We start from the raw sequence: 18,447 nt of genomic DNA, 5'->3' as shown, positions 1-18,447 counted from the left end.
TGACTTGTCAGTATGACCCTTTTGGCATTACCTGATTGGCCTATAGGCCAGTCCGACCCTGGTGGAAGTGATGTGTCATATTTAGAACCGTACGATAAAGTGTCTCTCCAGGCACATATTTAGCACAGTTATTTACTTTATAATTCAATATATCCCCTTGTCCATTGCTTCAGCCATATATTTGCTGTCAGCATCTGCCCCTATCATAAGGCTAAACCTCCCTCTTTGGAACTGAATATACGTCTGTATCAAAATTGCCTTTAGCTTTGTTGCTGCTGTAAAGATACTGGGATGAAGCGTTGTTAAGTCCCTCTTCTTAGCACTCTCTAAAACTATAACAACAGATTATATATTTGTTGGAACACCTGTGCTCTCTTTGAGGTGCTCACATTTGAAGATTTGACATTGGCTGTGGGTCATACGCATCACATCATCCATACTGTCACTTAGAGGGTAAAAACAGTCACCAGGAAAGTACAAGGAAGGATGCCATATTTCCAAAATAAGTAAGCTGCTCACGGAGGATGATTTTGGAGAAACTTATCAATATGGTATCTTGTGGGAATACTGCTAGTAACATTCCCTTACAGCAGCTGCATAGACAGAAAATTACATACTAGGGGACTCATGATTAATGCCTCGGATATTTACCTGCTAACTCTGCCCCCCCGCTCTCCCCCCCCCCCCTTTGGAGTTCCAATACCAGAGGTGCTGGTGAGAGCACAGTTACCGGGAATTACAAGTGGGATCCTGAAATTCCACAGAAAATGGGGTATTACTGGTGGAATTTTGGATTACCACAAACAAATCTGCAGGCAAGTCCTCCCTTTCCAAGATTTTTGGGTCAAACTTGGAGACTTCTAATTCTTATGGGGCTAGTAATTCTAGTCACCACTCCCATAAGAAACACATAATGGTTGACATAAGAGAGGAAAAGAAACAGGAAGCACCCATAAACAATCAATGGATAACATGGTCGCATGCAATACGTCACATATATTGACTGTTAGAAATTGGGTCTCTAGTTGGCAGAGGTATGCACCCCGTCCACGTAGGGACCACAATCCTAGTCACGGTACGTCAGATACACAACCTAAATTAACCTGTGCTCACCCTCTGGTATTTGGAACAGAGCAGCCATGCGTAAATTAATTGGCAATGTGTATAGTATTTGTGCAACACATACACAGTAACACACTGAAAACACTGCAAAAAAGCCTCAATAAAGGTTAAAATGGAGAATAGTTATCTGAGTAAAATAAGACCAAAAATGACAAAATTCCAATCAGTAAAGTTGAGATATTAATTTTTAAAGATTAAATGTGAACTAATGCTTAGAAGTCACTAGCCATCAAAAGGTTACTTGAGGTTGCGAGGGACAGGTGCAAATCCAAAGTTCAGGCCGACCGCGATGGAGGATAGGCTGGCTACAGGACCCTGACATGAAATACAAAAACAACATTAATAACCATTGTATTAGATGATTATCATGTACTGCATTCATAGTATGGTACACCTATCTCAAGCATATAAAAGGTTTTTCTTTTTATTAAATAGCCTTCTCCATTTGATGTTGCTGGATTGGTGTAGAGTCGCTATGATACTTATATAGCTGATATTAACTGTTGTAATTTCAATTGACCTATCACTGCCCGGCTTGACTTTAGAGACAGGGGCCAAGGCAAAGTGTTAGTTTATCTTTGTGACTTTCAAATTGTTGCTCAGATACATATAGAGATAAATGTTCAATGGTATACTTTTGTGGATTGAATTATGTGCGTGATTACTTTCTGTTTTACAATTACAATCGGTATATTTTTATATTTTCTGTACTGATTACGCTTGGTTTTTGTTCTTTTCTGGTCTTATTTTAGGGTTGATACCAATGATAGCAACTATAATAGTTTGAGGATGTCGGGGTAGTAATGATTGATGGCTTTATTATTTTTCAAGATGGCGCCCGCGAGTTGCCGGCAATTTGGAATCGACACTTTAACAAATCGCGCACCTCTTTCTTTTCTGCTTTGCACGCGCGCCGGCCAATGGGGGTTATTTAAGGAGTTATCGTAATGGAGTCAGGTTTCTTTTACGGCCGGTGCGATCGGAACTGTAATTTTCGGTTCCGGTCTTTTTTATGTACTTTGTAGGAAGATTTGGTAAGACACTAATACTGGTTATAGTTACATGGGTGCTTGTTAACATTGATAATCACTTTAAATACGATATTGTTCTAATCGCTTTTTCGGTAATATTTTCGACAGTAAGACGTTGTGGATATTCTTTTTCATCTTAACGTTGATATGGCTGGATGGCCTGAAGCGGGTAGGTGCTCGATATTGATAATAGGGAAAGCACTTGACCATTATAGTTCTTTAGCCACCTGTTATACCTCGTATTGTATTTTATTTTCAGCATTTGATGAGATATATGCTTATTACGATCATAGCAGCACAAAGTCTTCTTGCATTATTATTGATTGAGGTATGACAATTTCACTGGGGTTTTATATTTTCTCGACACTTTGCACACTGGTTATTGTCACTTTATTGGAAGGTTTATTGATGGGTCATTTGTAAACATTGTTCACACTGGCTATAATTTTGAACTTAGTTCACTTTTTCACTATGAGAGTTGGTTAACTGTGGGTGTTGCCTTGGTCTCCTTTTCTCGTTTGTCACACTGGGCTGTGATGGTTGTTACCTTCAATAAATTTATATTCATATGTTATGGCATGTATTACATGATTAGTTTTTGAATTTGTTTCTAATTGTATTATAATGAAGAGCTGGCCATTGCCGTTCTGTTGTAATCTTTATTTCCTGCTTTGACAACTAATATTGGTAATGGAATACGTGTAAACATGCATTGTTATTTATAATTTCAATTTAAATATATATTGTATATTGGGTTCTTTACAGCCTTGATAAAGTCACGGGGAGTACTTACTCCCATGACGAAACACGTGTTGGCTGGTTCATTGTCACAATAAAGGATGGATTCGTCAATCAACTTGAAGTCTATTGGATTGTGTTAAATGTCATTTTCCAATGAATGCTCCATTAATTAGTGAATTATACTACACTGTATGTTAGAGCTTTATTTAATACTATATTGATATATAATATGAGTGCCTAGGTCTCCAATATTTAGTTGGCTACAGGACCCTGACAGGTCCCGCTAACAAAGTACCTTGGACGGAGCTATGAGTGACATCAAGAATCCACTGAGTAGCGGTCGAGCCACGCAAAGGGGGTCCCTTATAGTCATCAAGCTCTGTTGAAGTCAGTGCAATGTGTCATCATCCAGCTGAGCATCATCATCGAGCCATGCAGGCCGTGGATCTGATGTTGTTGAGCAGCCTCTGCGTCAGAGTCAAAGGGCGATGCAGAAAAATTTTACATGCACTTGAGGCGATGCATTGATTATAGCAGATTCAGCTGCAGAACCCACTTTTGAGGCCAGGACTGGAGAGGGGCACCTCAGGCAGGGGTATGACTCACAGATGGCAGAGACCAGCATCACCAGAAGAGTTGCAATCAGTCCTTGATGTTCCTGAGATGGCAGAAGAACTGGGGGCAAGCCATGGGAGACACTTTGGGTCAGCTAGATAGGTCCAGTCTTTGTCCTCAGCAGGGCAGAGATCAGCAGGCAGCAGGGCAGCTCAGCAATGCAGAAAAGCATTTCCTTGGAACAGTCAGTCCAGGCAGAGTAGCAATCCTTGCGGCACATCATTCTTTACTCCATCAGATTTCTGCCCAAGTCCAGTAGTGATTTGATTTCAGGGGTTCAGAGCCACAGTACTTATACCTTGGAAGTGGGGGTGACTTCAAAGCAGCTCCTTGAAGTGCACAGGTCCCCTTTTCATCCCAGCCCTGGCTCCAGACTATCACTTGGGAGTAATCAGCCCTTTGTGTGGGGCTCAGCCCACTACCCTTTGAAGTGTAAGTGTGATCCCTTCTCATCCTCCCTGCCCAGGAAGATCCATCAGTATGCAAATGAATGCAGATGCAGTCGAGTGTCCTATGTTCTGGCTGTCTGGAGTGAATGCAAAAATGTAGTTGTCACTGAGCCCAGTCCAGAAGTGCATTGGATACAGGCTGTCAGGCACCAGGCACACAGGGTGATGAGAGCAGGGAAATGCCATTTTCTAAAAGTTGCATTTCTAAAATAGTAATAATAAATCTGACTTCAGCAGTAAAGAGGATTTATCATTACCATTCCAATGATATGAAACATGATATAGCTACTTGTTTCTGATCAGGAATTACATATTAAAAGTATATTAAGGAATTCCAAATGCTGGCCTATGAGAAGAAAAAGCCTCACAGTAACGATAAACGACTTTGGGAGCTTTTAATTACCAGAAAATGTAAAACTTAAATGTACATGTCCTGCCTTTTACTTACATAGCACCCTGCCCTATGGGGTACCTAGGGCCTACTGTAGGGATGGGGTGACTTATTTGTAATAAAAGGAGAGTTTAAGTCTTGGCAGGAGGTTTTAAATGCCAAGTCGAAGTGGCAGTGACACTGCACTCAGAGGCTCTGCAATGGCAGGCCTGAGACATGTTTACAGGGCTACTTGAGTTGGTGACTCAATCAGTGTTGCAGGCCCACTAGTAGCATTTAATTTACATGCCCTCGGTATATGGTATACCACTTTGCAAGGGACTTACAAATAAATTAAATATACCAATTGTGGATACACCAAGGTTACCATGTTTTAGGGGAGAAGCACATGCACTTTAGCACTGGTCAGCAGTGGTAAAGCGCTCAGGCCCGTATTTATACTTTTTTTTAGCGCCGCATTTGCGGGTATTTTGTAGGTTTGCGCCGTTTTGCGTCAAAAAGCGACGCAAATGCGGCGCTAAAAAAGTATAAATACGGGCCTCAGAGTCCTAGGGCCAACAAAACAGAGGTCAGAAAAAGAGGAGGAGGAAGGCAAAATATTTGGGGGTGACCCTGCGGAAAGGGTCATTTCCAACAATGGACCTTCTATGAAATCCTTTGACCTTCATGAACAATTTTTATACATCACGAAAATATATGCTAACTGATATGTTACCAAATGTAGAGGGATATGCCAATCATGGTGTGGTATTGCCTTCTGTAGTTTATGTAGCCTATCCATCTCTTCTCATGGAATGCGTCTTGAGACATGGAATGTGAGGTTGGATATTCTAGAGTGATGGATTAAGGCTGGGAGAGGAGGAGAAGGATGTGAGGAGAGCTGTGGGCTGATTATCTGTGGATGAGATATTTATTCCAGGACTTAATAAAAGACATCAGAGCACATCGACTATGGATATCTTTATTACACTGGCGACGAGGATGGGATGTGCCCAATAGAATATCTCAACACAGCAGTTGGATCGTTGGATGTTCATGTGACAGTTGGATCCTATCTTTCTGATTTCTAAAATTACTGTTGGTGAGTTTATCCAGTTTTTTTTTGTGGATCTACTGCCATAAGAGCGATTTTCACAATCTGTATTGTGAAAATTGGATCAATTTTCATTTTTTTTTCCAAGCGTGTGTAAGCAAATGTTGCTGTGCCTTGTTTTGATTCGAAATACGAGGTGGTTACCGCGAGCGCTGTCACGCTCCACCATTGCTCCATTGCTCTTTACGAGGAGTGTGCCACGCGAGCGCAGCATGTTTGTTTAATCGCGCGGTCTGTTGAAAAGCACAGACTGCAGACCGCGCGCTTCCTACCAGCGAGCGCCGCGTGTGTAATCAAACACACTGTTTCAAGAAAAGCTGTAAAAGCGCAATTTACAGACTAGACATCGAGCGCTTTACATAAATTGTTAACGCGCATCGGAAATATTTACTGTGTTAACTTCATGATATTGGATACTTAGCGTTTAAAATAAATACACTACGAGACGCAAGGGAGAAGAAAATAACTCACCTGTCTCTGTCTCTTCAGTGTTATTATGACTCAGCCCACAGCCTGAAGTTTTTTTTTCTTTCTTTTTTCACATGTTTCAAGGTGAACTTCCTGTAGAAAATAGTTGTTATGTTTGAATTTTTCTAATGACTTTGATATTCTACAAAACGGTCTATTGTAATTCCATAGTGATTTAAAAGAAGTACATAAGGGATTACTATAACGTGTACTATATACAATTCTATAATGCAAAATATACCTCCACCTCCGTTTTTTTTTACAGTACCTGGCGAAGCTCCTATTATATGGGCCAAATGGAAAAAGTCATTTTTGCACTATACAAGAGTATGTACTTCATCCCTGTCAAATGAAAGAAAAGTTTCTCTTCTTATGCATTGTTTAGGATGTGAAGGACTGGAGATTTTTGAAACTTTGCCTGAGCCGGAGGATGATGGAAGGGAGTTAAATGAATTTGAACTATGCATAAAGAAACTGGATTTACACTATCTTCCTAAGATTAGCACGATTATGGAGCGATATCACTTTGGTATGCGGGAACAAACTTCGAATGAATCTATAGAGGAGTACATTACTGCTTTAAGGAAATTGGCGGCTACTTGCAAATTTGGACTAACACTTGAAGAACGCATAAGAGATCAATTCATGCTCAAATGCTCTAGTGACAAGATCCGGCAAGAGCTTTGGAGTAGGGACGATCCGTCTCTACAAGAAGTTGTGACAATTGCCAAAAGTGTAGAACATACGTTAGAATGTGTAAAGGAATTAGAGAAAAACAAATTTCCTCCAGTGAATAAGGTGTTTCCTAAAAACGAGCAACAGGAAATTCATACATTGATTGCCGAGGAAGGGAAGGATGACACTAAATTAACACAAACTCAGAGATTTAAATTCAAAGATACTAAGTGTTTTCGATGTGGAAATTTAGGAAATTTTGCTTCTTTTAAAAAATGTCCTGCTATTAATGCTATCTGTAAAGTGTGTGGAAAACGTGGGCACTTTGCCAAATGCTGCAGGTCACAGAAAGACTCTGCAGTTAAGATGATACAGGATTGCGTATTAATGGTTGATGAGCAAGGGAGGAAAAATAATTATCCGAGAGATACTGTAACAATGTGTGGTATTAAGTGTGAAGTTCTCTTTGATTCTGGTGTGTGGTTAACCTTGATGTCAAATGAAATATTTGATAAATATTTGAATCAGTATGTGAAATTGGAAGATCCTGATGTAGTCCCAGGGGCCTATGGTGGTCAAACCATAGAGCTAAGGGGATACTTTGAATCTGAAGTTATCTTCAAATCGAATTCCATTTATGCCAAGATCTATGTTCCAGTAAAAGGGGACAGCGTCTTAAGCTGGCCCCATCAAAGAGAACTCAAGGTCATTTTAGATCCTAATAATACCACACCTGTTTTACTCAAACAAGACTTTCTTAAGGGTATCAATGATGTGTGTGAAATATCTACAGATGTTAATAATGAAAGTATACCAAACTTTGCGCATGAATTCAAGGAGGTGTTTAGTGACACTCTAGGGTGTCTCACCAAATATGTACATTGCATAAAACTTAAAGAAGGTGCAATTCCAGTGGCTTGTAGGATGCGTCCAATACCGATATCTGTGAGGGATGATGTGGAGAAAGAGTTGAATAATCTATGTCAGAGTGGGATCATTGAACCTGTGGAGGCTTCAGAATGGGTTTCTCCCATTGTGGTCGCACGTAAGCCCTCGGGGGATATCAGACTGTGTGTTGACTTAAGGAATCTGAATAAAGCTGTAGTGAGTGATTTATTTCCCCTACCAAATATCACGGAAATGGTAACTCTTTTGCATGGTGCTAAGTATTTTAGTACATTAGACCTAGCCTCAGCCTACCATCAGGTGAAGCTTCATGTAGATTCAAGGGATCTAACTACGTTTATCACTCCTTTTGGAACGTTTAGATATATAAGGATGCCATTTGGGCTAGTATCAGCCTCATCGGTGTTCCAAAGGTTGATGCATGATCTGTTTAGTTCGGAGAAAGGTGTGAAATATTTTCAAGATGACATTTTGGTGTATGGGCGAACTAGAGAAGAACATGAAGAAAGGGTTAGGAGAGTGTTAAGCATACTAAAAGATCATGGGCTCACGTTAAAGCTTAGTAAATGTCATTTTGGTAAGGAAGAAATAGAGTATTGGGACACAGAATTACTTCTACTGGTCTATACCCGAAGCAGGACTTAATAGAAGGTATTTTAAGACTACATTCACCAAAGAACAAAGAGGAATTGCAGGCTTTCTTTGGTATGGTTGAGTTTCATGGAAAGTTTCTACCTAACTTAGCTATGAAAACAGAAAATATGCGGAGTTTACTAAAAAAGGGTATTGAATATGTATGGAATGATTTATGTGAAGAGGAGTTTGTGGTTATGAAAAAGCAATTGTCTAATGTGGGTTGTTTGAAATCGTTCAATCCTAATGAGTTGAGTGTGATCATGACTGATGCTAGCACAAAAGGTTTAGGGGGTGTTCTCTTACAGAAGGGAGAAGGACAAGAGTGGAAACCGGTTGTGTATTGTTCACGAACTTTAAAAGGGGCTCAGGTGAATTATTCTACAATTGAAAGAGAAGCGTTAGGTGTTTTTTGGACAGTAAACAAATTCAAAAAATTTATATGGGGAAGACTCTTTCATGTGTATACTGACCACAAACCTTTGATTGAAGTTTTTATGAAAAAGGGTCTTGACCAGATTTCTTCCAGAATAAGTAGGTGGGTGGTTAATCTTCAAGATTTCAATTTTCAAATGTTTTATGTTCCAGGAGCATATAATAATACAGCTGACTGTTTGTCCAGACTTGCATCGGTATCAGAAGAAAATTTGTATGATAGTCAGGAAAACAATTTCAGTGTGTGTAGTGTTACGGATGGAATTATTGGGCATGATGACTGGGTTCGTGCAGTTGCAGATGATTCCGTTTTGCAAAAAGTATGTGATTTCCTTAAGGACAAATGGAACTTTGATGAGTTAAGGAATTCTAATATTTTAAAAACATTTTGGAAGATAAGGGATGAGTTGTCAGTTTCAGGTGACGTATTGTTTCGTGGTGGGAGATTAGTGGTACTGAGTACATTAGTTGACAAAATCATTCAACTTGGTCATAGTGGTCATCAGGGCATAAGTAAAACCAAAGCTAGGATTCGGATGAACTATTGGTGGCCGGGGATGGATTTATGTATTGAGAGAGTAATTAGAGACTGCTCTGACTGTTGTAATAGCGATAAAATCTACAAAACGAGAGTACCTTCAATGGGTGTTAGGAGTTTGTCGAACAGGCCGTGGGATGTTGTGGCTATGGATATTGTTTGACCTATTAATGGTAAAGGTGGAAGCAGTTATATTTTGGTTTTAATTGATCAATTTTCCAGGTGGGTGGAAATTGGTATAGTTAGTAGTGTTGAAACCAAGAGAATAATCAATCTTCTAGAAGAGGTTTTTGCTCGAGAGGGTTTTCCCAATGCCATCCTGACTGATAATGGTCCACAATTTGTATCCAAGGAAATGGAAGGTTATCTGAAGAGATTGGGGATTAAGCACAAGTTGTGCTCGTTGTATCATCCTGAAGGGAATGGGATTGTTGAAAGGTTTAATAGGTGTGTAAAGGAGTGTGTGCAGTTGGAAGTAGCTGCAGGGAGATGTTGGAAGGAAGGGCTGAGAAAATTCTTGATAGCTTATCGCTTTACCCCACATGTTACGACAGGATCAGTTCCCTTTGAGTTATTCAGGGGAAGGAAACCCAATAACATGCTTGTTCCTGGTTGGGTTACAGAGGGAAAGGATAAAGCTGTTTCTTGGTCTCAGGGAGAATATGATAGGACATGTGAGAAAAATTCAGTGGAGAAAAGGAAGGAGTACTTTGACGGAACTAAACGTGTATGTGACGTGGAAGTGAATGTGGGTGATGAAGTTTTGGTTAGGAGACCTGTATTGGGAAAGGGTGAAAGCAAATTTTGGGGTCCGTTTAGTGTAATGAAATTGTTTCAAAATGCTGTGAAAGTCAATGATGGTCGTATATGGAATCTCAATCGTATTGTGATCTCAAAAAGGAAAAGAATCTGATTTTTCAATGTGTTCTTACTGTAACTTGTTTTATGAGTTGTATTTATATTGTAGAGGAAAAGTTATACTTGTGTTCAATGTTTATAGTTTATAATATGTATTTTCTGTTTTGTTTGTTTTCTTTGGGGGGAAGGTGTGTGGTATTGCCTTCTGTAGTTTATGTAGCCTATCCATCTCTTCTCATGGAATGCGTCTTGAGACATGGAATGTGAGGTTGGATATTCTAGAGTGATGGATTAAGGCTGGGAGAGGAGGAGAAGGATGTGAGGAGAGCTGTGGGCTGATTATCTGTGGATGAGATATTTATTCCAGGACTTAATAAAAGACATCAGAGCACATCGACTATGGATATCTTTATTACACATGGGTACATACGTCCAGAGAAAATATTAACAAGGGTATTGCCTATTTGGTATCAATGATCATCTATATGACGTGTGCACCCCTGACTACATGAAGAAACAACCATTATTTATAAATGAATTCATCTTCAAATACTCATGATAAAAAAGGCAGAGATTCTGCAAAGGGTTATCAGATGTCCCATCAACCACAACTGAATAAAAGTGGCAATTGTCAGCGATACGGAACCATAACTACAATTTTAATTGTCTGTTCTGTGCTGGAGTCTGCTGGTCTGCAGGTGACATACCAAAAGAAACAATCTCTGGCTGTGTGACCCCAGCAGTAAAAAATTACATTCACTGTCTTCTGAAGTATTTCATATGCTAAGGCAGCTCCCAGTGGATCCTCTACACCTCACACGTGCCACTCTACTGCCACTGAAAATGATAGAACAACGATGCCACGAAGGTGAGATGAAGATGGAATTTTGTGGCAGAGCTCCAAGTCTACTCAGAGTGAGAAAATGCAACAGGGTGTGAGTCCCATATGCTCAGAGGTGAACATTTGAGCCTGGCATTCTGTACTAACGTATGGAGCAAAAGATTGGAATTGGTCAAGAGCTTATACCAGCATCACCCGAATGTGTGGTCTACTAGTGTTCCTACATTTTCACATTTTTATATTCCGGAAAGAAAGCAGGAATCAAAGGTGAAGGTCATAACTATTAAATCATCCCCTAAACAGAATTCTGAAATACATCAGTCAAAAGCAGGGTTGCGTTTGAGATATCCACACATGCTCTAAGGGCTCATGAAGGACTGCATGAATGGCAGAAGTGAGCTCAAAACGTAGCTTGTGAGTTTTGGTAAAACCAGAATATCTGAAGTAACCTCACCAGAGAGGTTTAACTTAAGGCTCTTACGTCGCCGGTTCTAGCAGAATGTTGGCTAGACAAAGAAATGTACCAGACACTGAAATATCAGTTACACCTATGAAGTGACGATCAATAGGAATATAACAGTTGTGTTGCAATAAGCCAGCCACGCTACAATATCTCAACTAACACGTGCCAAGCACCAAGTGAATGAAGATGACACAAAGGTTTGCTTCCCTGACAATGCATGGAAATAATTGTAGTGTTCTGTAAGGGGGTGAAATTGTAGGGGCATGAAGGTATAGTTGAATAACTTGAGTATCCTATTTCTCTTGGTGTAAACAATGATGTTATAACTTCAGTTTAAAAACACTTCCTGCTATGCTGTCATATATACTTGCCTCCACTTCCTTGAACGTTGACTTTGTGGTGCACTGGTTCCATTTCGCCAGATCAGATGTCCTTGCCATCCATCCCCATTGGGTGCAATTATGTTCCAGTCTGTTCCTAGTGATGCGAGGAATGCATGATTTATGCAATGCCATAAGTAAATATTGGCTCCATGTGTTAGCAGTAACACCTGGTATTCCATGTGTACATATGTACATGCATTTTACAAATAACATTGCAATAGCACTTTTCGTTCATAAAATACCACATTAGAATTATTATACTGGCATATGACACATTTATGAACAGAGTAATAATGCTCATTCGTGTCGTAGACCTTTCCTGGTAACTAGGTGCAGCTCTTCCGAAGAACTGCTATGTCACAGTTGAAATGAAAATCAGCACAGCAATATGTGATTTCCAACCTGGCACTGTAACAAACAAGCACATTGAATACATCCTTAACTGTAGTTCTCAAACCTCACCTCCCATCATTTATAAACATTTCCAATCATAACGTTGATTAGTCAACATATAGCATACATACAAATCAGTTCTGTTCAGTACAGTTGGTTTCAAAATGAAAGTGATATATTATTTCATCTAACGTGAATACATGAGGTTTAGATAAAGCTGAATTCTAAGTAAGAGATATTGTGTTAAGAAAAGGCAGGCTGGAGTCGCCAGGCAGAATAAGTCTACAGACTGACCACAAAGTATATATCTCTGTCTAATGAATCACACCCCATACCTGCTTCAAGATCTGTAACATAAGGGAAGTTGGAAATTTTCAATTGATCAAACATGACGTGATATTTCTGAGCTGCACAGTAAAACCGTGCGTTGTGCCTGGAGTAAGGCGCGATTACAAATCAGACGTTCTGTGTTGAGATTCTTTGCTACCAGATTTTCAGCTACAGGCTAGGATCTCTGTGCAGAATTCCCGTAATTACAAATCTAACCCCTCAAAATATGGATAACAGTGCATATATTTACTTGCTGGAATTCTGCTCAGAATTCTCAGTTGTGTGGGTTTTTAACTACACATTTGTCACCTACTGTGATCACATTGTTAATGTAGGTGAGGAGTCCTGTGTTGGGTCAGGGCGAAAGAGGAGATTGGGATTGTGAAGGAGAAAATGGTTCCTAGCAGATCCCTCGTGCCTCAGCAAATGGTCAGGCAGTGGCTGAAGAATGGGCCTGGGCTGCAATGCAGCTTTTCCCAAAGTAATTTAAATGGCTGGATCTTCTAGGTGTTTGGATCAAGTCCGGTGTTTCTGCCCCTTGAAAATTCTGGTGCAGGAACATCAGACCACATATAATTGCATGGAAGGGAATTCCACACTGGGATTCCCTCCTTACACCTTGTCATTGGGGCCTAACACAGATCTAGGCCTATGCAAAATTTTAACTATTCAGGCGTAATTAGCACACTTTCGGGAATTTTGTGTAATCAAATTTACATGAAATTTCTGAGATGATGCCCTTACATCACATCACATGATTTCAGAGAACAATTTTAAGACAAGCTGTACCATTTGAATGCGAGCAGCATTTCAGGTCGATTGTTCACCCAAGGCGACTGTTCTCGTAATTTTTTAATGCAAAACTACAAATCCAAACGTGAGCAGCAGTGTTTGAACACGAGCAGCAGTACCTTTAACGTAGGTGTTCAACAAACATTTCAAGTAGATTTTTTTGCTTGAATGCTTGGTCATTTTTTAGCACAAAACTCCAAATCTGAATACAAGCAGCAGTGTTTTCAACGCAAGTGACCATAAATCAACTCAAAATTATATTTTCCAGTTGAATTTTTACCTGAACTGACCATTCGGGGACTTTTTGAGTGAGATGCATTTCTTGTAATTACACAAATTACATGACTTTCGCAAAACCCTGTCTAAAAATGTCAGGGTGACATTCGCATGCAAATCTATGAGTAGATCGGTCCGCTATTTTGCCCATATTCAATAGAGATGGTGTCCTCCACCCTAACATTCTGAGGTTTATAGGAACTGGACCACTGGATTTTTTTTAACTCTGTTGTGGCATCCACTATAAGCAAGGGCAATTTTCATCTACACCGTGTCAGATTGTCTTGTTTGCCAAAGACAAAGGCCAAATCACCAGAATCTGCACTCATTTCAAACAACATTGCTTTTGCTTGTTATGCCTATAGGAAGGGCATTTTTTCATGATCAATTCACTAGCTAATAATGAATCCAATCAGGGTTGTTCAGAAGTTACAGAGGATCAAGTTAAAAGTAAAACAGTGTTTTTAATGTGCCATCTATGCCGCTAGTCATGAAAAGGCATTGTTGAAGAAGACACCTACGTTTTTATATATATCTTTAGGATCATCCTGTGCTTAAACATGTTAAGTGGAGTGGTCCAGAGACAACTATTCCTTAACCCACAACTGTGAATCAAGATCTAAACAGCTGGTGACTGGATCCTCCTGTGCCCGAGCCGTGCAAACTTTGAAAGCCAATTTGTTGCTATTGGGATAGCCCAATGTGGATGGCAGCAGTAACCTTCTGAGGAAGTGTCAAGTATATCATAATCCTCCTGAAGGTCTTTAGTTAAAGTTAGGTTGTGTAACATAGATACAGCAATAACATCATCTCATTATCCAAAACGTCCCCCAAATTCCTTATTGTCAATCTCAGTCTTTCAATGAAAAATCACCCCATGGTGTTCATATAACAAAAATGTAACTCTTAGTGTTAGTTCATTCTGGTTGCTTTTAGAAGAGTATTGTAAGTAATGTGTTTCCTATTAATTTCCAAGGGGTTTCTCTTATGCCTTAGGTTCCTATTGCTTTCCTAGTAGATGATAATTTGTTCATAGGCCTGTTTAAAAAAATCTACTTTAGACTTTTGGTAGGGTTTACGTTGAGATTTTATAGTATTTTTTTTTAAATAAACCTATAATAATTTATATTTAAATCCCTAGCAGGAAAGTACAGGTGGAAGAGATGCCACTTGCGAGTGCTCATAATCACTTGGCGCCTGGTCTAATTGAGATTGATTTTGTTGGTATTTCCCTTGAGTTGATTGGCACCCTTCCATTGCTCACCATGTTACATATGGACCAAGAGCAAGGCAGATGAATCATATTACAGGGGTGATGTACCCTAGCAGTGTGAAACTGAGGGCCGTTCGTAACAGAGCTGAACTGATTACATATAGCTGGTCCCCTTTTCAATAATTGAGACATGCTGAAAGGTGAAGGGATTCTGCTCAGAAGTCAGAACAACAATAATACCAGCAGTCGGGATTGTTGGCTCGAATATTTACATCACATTTAGGTAGTGTATTTTGAATCTACCTACATGGACTTGCCTATGTCCAGACTGCATCCTTTCTTGTGCCAGCAATGCAAGCAATATCTTGCTGACATAAGCCCACTGATGATACAAGCATTGGCAATTGAAATTGTCTGTCTTATTAATGAAAGTGCCTTTGACATTGTTAACTTTAGGCACCCAATAACTCCAACACACATCTTTGCATTTATTAATCCATTCATCCAAAAACTGACTCAGCCTTTCTCATAACTTTTCACAAAAAATAATGAGGCTTATAATTTTTAGCATTGGCTTGTAACCTTAACCAACTTAGACCAACTGTGTTGGGCATATACTTTCCCACAAGGCAGACATACTGTATACTGTAATAAAATTACAAATATGTATAAATTACAGTTGTCAAAGCAATGTAAACCTAATAAGAATTATCATAGTGTAAATCGTCAATACCAAGGTTTGTTCGGGTGGGTCACAAGGACCAAAACCCTTGCCTAATATGGAAATCTCTGCAATTCAGCATAACAAAATATCTGCCTACATGCTTTAGAACAGTGTAACAACAATCCATCGTTAAAAGCTTTCTGCCTTTAAAACATGTTTTGCACACAAAGTAAGTCAGGCTTTCTGGCGTTGTCATAATGTTTCATAAAAAAATACATAAAGCCTTTGGCTTATCTTTTTCCAACAAACTGATATGGCATATAGCATTCACCATTGGCTTGACAGCATAACCAACACAGGCATACTCAAGTACTACAGGAACTGCCAACCGTCATGCATGCAGTTATAACATTTCACATATGTAGAAAAATGCTGACTGCAAATATATGTATATATATGTGTGTGTGTGTGTGTGTGTGTATGTATATATTTTATCTCAATATTCTAACATGTGTCATCACAGAGTAAAACATCTAGGGATGTGAGGGTTGGTCACAGACTCCAAACCCCTTGCCATCTCCAGTAATTTTCAAAATTACATGTAATGAAATACCTGTCTATAGCCTGTAACACCATATGATAACATCCAGAACCCACATAAAGGCCCACTAGCTTTAGCAAAGGCTTTTCACAATAAATACACAGGGCCTACTGCCTTTTTCATAACTTTTAATAATAAGCAGAACAGCCCCATGGTATCAGACGCAGCTTTGTCTAGTGGGTCAGGCCATGAATTTACCACCATTACCAACTAAGACCTACTCTTTTGAGTTAAATCGTTCACACAAGGCAACCATCAAGCACACAATCATAAACGTACAAAGACATGCAACATTAGTTAGCTGTGCAAAATACTGTCTCTCATAAGAGGTCCTAACAATAATTCGCAAAGTGCAAATCTTTTATAACTGCTGTTAGTCACAGGGTGGAGCCAACACCGTAACCCTTGCCTACCACATTTACCTATGAGATTCCATGTAACAAAGTCCTTCTCAGCAGGCTTTTTATATAGAGTAATAATAATCCTCCCTTAAATGGATTGATATTAGAAAATACTTTTCACAATAATTACATCACGCCTACTGCCTTTTTCATAACCTTTCATAATAAACAGATCAGGCCCACAGACACTACTATTTGCTTGCTGCCATTACCAACTAAGGCCTCCTGTGCTGAGCATAACATTTCCCTGAAGGCAAAAGGTACAAAATGTAGTGTCCTGCTGGACACGTTCTAGTGTTTGGCCAGCCTCTCTGCTGAGGGCTGGCCTCCCACATACACCCCACACCCACCCAACACAGGCGTCACCGGTCAGGTGACCCTGGCAATAAAAGGGGCCGGGCGCACATGCCCAGGGCCAGTTATGCCTACCAACCAACTGTGTCCGTGTGGTCCATTTTAGTAGGATGGGGGCCTAGGGCCCCAACACTACATTGGCGACGAGAGGGTCTGATCCCACGTGGCAGGAAGCATCTTTTGCGATGTGCTGGGGGGAGAAGAAGGCCGTCGCAGCCCCAGCCCTGCCAGCGCACGAACTGGGGGCTATCCTGCCGCCCTTCTACACAAAAGTGGCGGTGCCCTGACGACCGCACCCCCAGGAGCGGTGTGCCAACAAACAAACAAAAAAAAACAGTAAGCGAACAGCGCGCCCGCAGCACTGCCAATTAGGCTGCGGGCACCGTAATTAAGGTGCGAGGCATGAGAAATCACCCCCTGTCCGCTGCAACGCGGCCCGCAGCGTGTGAGAAGGCTGCTGCGGCCGCATCGAGAGAGCCTCAACGGTGTTTTCACGCACCGAAAAACAAATAAAATGCCCAGGGCCGCCCCCCCCTTTTAAAGATAGTGCCAGAAGAGTGCGACCCGCAGCGTGCATGAAAGAAGCTGCGGCCGCGTGTGAAGTACATGGTGCGATCGGGCACCAGGAATAAAAAAAACGACCGGGCGCCGTTTTCCCCTTTTCATTAGAGTTAATGGTGCCGTCAAGCACCAAGAGAAAATGCCCAGGTTCGCCCCCTTCAAAGGATAATAATGCCAGCAGCGCGCACGAAAGAGGGGGCAAATGGTGCTGTCGAGAGCGGCTGGAGGGCCCCTGCACCCACCTTCAAGGAGGTGAACAATAAGGAAACAAGACTGCCGCGTGGTGAGGGGGTTCCAAGCGCCACAAAACACAGATGAAAATATGCCCAGGGCCGCCCCCCCTCTTCCCTGCAGCAATGTGATGGTGCTCGGAGGCACCAGGGAAAAGACACGCCCGGCAGCGCAAGTGAAGCTCCCGCGCCGGAGAGCAAATGGTGCTGTTTGCGCACCGAACAAGATGTGCCCAGGGCTGCCCCCGCCCCTAAAATGCCAGTAGAACGGCCCGCAGCACAAAGGACGGCTGCTGCGGCCGCAACAAGGGATCCGTGGTGGTGCTGGCATGCACCACCAAAGGAAAGCAAATTGCCCAGGGCCGCGCCCCCACCTCCTAGGGAACAACAGAGAATTGAGGTGCTGACACCAGTGCCCGGAACCCCCCAATGAACTTCGTGCCGTCTGCATGCTGTTTACAGACAAGGCTGTGCATCTTTGAAAAAAGAAGAAAAGAAGATAGAAAAGTGTACAAGTAAAGAAAACAGCACTTACCTGCATCTCTGGATACCTGCAAGAGCCCCCACCAGACTGAAGAACTCCTCCAGCAGCACGGCTCCTCAGCATGGCTTCACCAGCATCTGTTTCATACAACGAGGCCCGGTAACAGAAAAGACTGTCTTCAAGCTGAAAAAAAAAAAAGTGCGCTACTGGCATCCAGTGGCCAGAATCGGTACTGCACCCTATTTCTGTTTTGAAAGGTAAAAGAAGCTTGGATGAAAGCAAGTTTACAGCAGCACCTTCAGAAAGTGACTGCTCCAAACCAAGAGTGCGCCCGTGGACAGAAATGGCGCAGAAGACGGAAACGGCGAGGAAGAAGGAAGCGACGCTGTAAAAGGGAAGGAGAAGACTGCAGCTGTCCCAGCCAAGCTGCAACGACGAGAAATGGACGCAAGTGCCACGCGTCGCACGAGGAGACCGTGCATGGACTGCGCAGCCCCTGCCAGCCG

The 18,447-nt window shown here is 41.3% G+C and overlaps 1 protein-coding gene and 1 long non-coding RNA gene across 4 annotated transcripts in view; one reads left to right on the top strand and one right to left on the bottom strand.

Annotated features, from left to right (window-relative positions):
• Nucleotides 1–18,447, top strand: part of PTPRN2 (protein tyrosine phosphatase receptor type N2) — a 2,126,515-nt gene that overhangs the window by 612,398 nt on the left and 1,495,670 nt on the right. The gene's annotated exons all lie outside the window — the stretch shown is intronic.
• On the bottom strand, nucleotides 5,911–18,197 carry LOC138260803 (uncharacterized). Its single transcript, XR_011198999.1, has 3 exons — nucleotides 17,993–18,197; nucleotides 11,627–11,736; nucleotides 5,911–5,999 (listed from the first exon to the last, which is right to left on the bottom strand). It is a non-coding gene; the product is annotated as an uncharacterized lncRNA (long non-coding RNA).

Source organism: Pleurodeles waltl, chromosome 10 (assembly GCF_031143425.1).
Source record: "Pleurodeles waltl isolate 20211129_DDA chromosome 10, aPleWal1.hap1.20221129, whole genome shotgun sequence".
Taxonomy (NCBI): domain Eukaryota; kingdom Metazoa; phylum Chordata; class Amphibia; order Caudata; family Salamandridae; genus Pleurodeles; species Pleurodeles waltl.
The sequence above is the reverse complement of the archived record's forward strand: the minus strand, read 5'-3'. Positions and strand labels throughout refer to the sequence as shown.